This window comes from Berghia stephanieae, chromosome 10, assembly GCF_034508935.2.
Source record: "Berghia stephanieae isolate SIO BIC M18660-M18661 chromosome 10, UCSD_Bste_1.3, whole genome shotgun sequence".
Lineage (NCBI taxonomy): Eukaryota > Metazoa > Mollusca > Gastropoda > Nudibranchia > Aeolidiidae > Berghia > Berghia stephanieae.
The window spans coordinates 20,658,072-20,659,607 of NC_088369.1; the positions used below are offsets into that span (position 1 = coordinate 20,658,072).

General features: G+C 35.5%; 1 protein-coding gene across 2 annotated transcripts in view; it reads left to right on the plus strand.

Moving 5' to 3' along the window:
- The window catches only part of LOC144980783 (mannose-6-phosphate isomerase-like), a 19,769-nt gene extending 19,585 nt beyond the window's left edge, over nucleotides 1-184 (plus strand). For both annotated transcript variants that reach the window (XM_078928586.1, XM_078928587.1), the window contains exon 8: nucleotides 1-184. This exon is cut by the window's left edge and continues 1,664 nt beyond it. The gene's annotated coding sequence lies outside the window, so the exon portion shown is untranslated.
- Nucleotides 185-1,536: the final 1,352 nt, after the last annotated feature.

Sequence of the window (1,536 nt, forward strand, 5' to 3'; positions counted from 1 at the left end):
ATTCCTTTTATGGTATTGACGATTACGATGCTAATGTGTTCTTTCTTGGTTATGAATGGACACCCTCCATCTACAGACATCTTAGTCTTAGCTCTTTGTAAGTTGTATATATAATTACCATGCCTTTTTATCAGAAATAATAAACTAAGCAGGGCTCATTGTCTTCAGCTCGTTGTCCATTCTGCTCATGATTTCATCGTTATTTCCTTCTTTGTTTCGAGCTCACACAAAATCCACACCCACGAGCAACAGCTACAGTAGATGCCCAGTTTATGCTGTAGCACAAGACTGAAGGGCTACAGCCCACATGGTCACTTGTTTAAGGAAGGAATTATAAAAGTCTACCTCCTTTGTTTTAACTCTTGAAAACAAAAAATGTCAATAAATGTGCAGTCCTGGGTGGGAGACATTTGATCTATGATGGGCAGGAGGTCACTTCCTGTGTCTTCTATCACTTTATATCTATTTTCTGAGTTTGCTTTCTGATGGTGTCCTCTTGGAATCTGCATTAGTTCCCTATTTGAACCATTCCTCTTTGTCTTATTTTTTTCTTGGGTGATTTAATTGAAATTCTAGAATTTTTGGACTCTCCCATTTTCTTCCTTTTTATTGGAACTGTGTAGACTTAAATGTGTTGCAAGCACAGTAAGCGGGTGGTTGGATGGGAGCATCATCCTTGAATCATATACCTATGATGTTCGCATGGGTGTACGATCCGATAGTGATGTCGTTTCTTCTTCTCTTTACTAGCCTATCCTGCTTCTTTGGTTTGTGATTGTATTTTTGACAGGGATATTTTTTTTCCTGTAAATCCTCTGCCTGTTTGTTCTTGGTTATTTATAATTTAGCTTATGATATCTTTAGGTTATGATTTTGATTGACATTTGTACTATTTTTGTTAGATTGCTTGTTTTTTTGTTTCAGCGGTCTCTCATATAACCTCAATTGTGTTGGAAGAGACCTAAAGCAACAAACAAACAAGCACAGTAAAACCCTGTTTTCTGATTTCAGACCAATGATGTATTTTTGTCTGTAAACAATAGGTAAAACTATTCAACGAAAAAAATGCTTTAATTTGACATACAATGAAACTCTTCATATCCACCAGACCAATATGTTGTTGGTCGTTTTTGAAAATCTTCTGCGCTGTTGGTTCAACTAGGTTGAACAGTTTGCAAGAAATCTCATTAATTAATTAACAGCCTCATTTTTTTAAAAAAAGAAGATTAATGAACATGGAAGATTCTTGGCTACAAATCCTTCATCAAATAAAAAATAAAAATGGTTATAGGAATAGTAGAATCCAGAAAGTTTGAAGAAGGTCGGTCTTATAGCATTTTATCACGATTAATAACTGAGGCCAATGAAACAAATGTTTTGTTCTGTAGCTAGTTATTATAGTGAGGAAAGGAATAGTGAATTGTAGAATATTATTAATATATTTACAACGATATTGTAGTCGGCATTGTTTCAGGCCTGTGTGTCCATCATCAGGACTCGTGGTTGTCGCTGACTGTTGAAGTGATTCAGGAATTG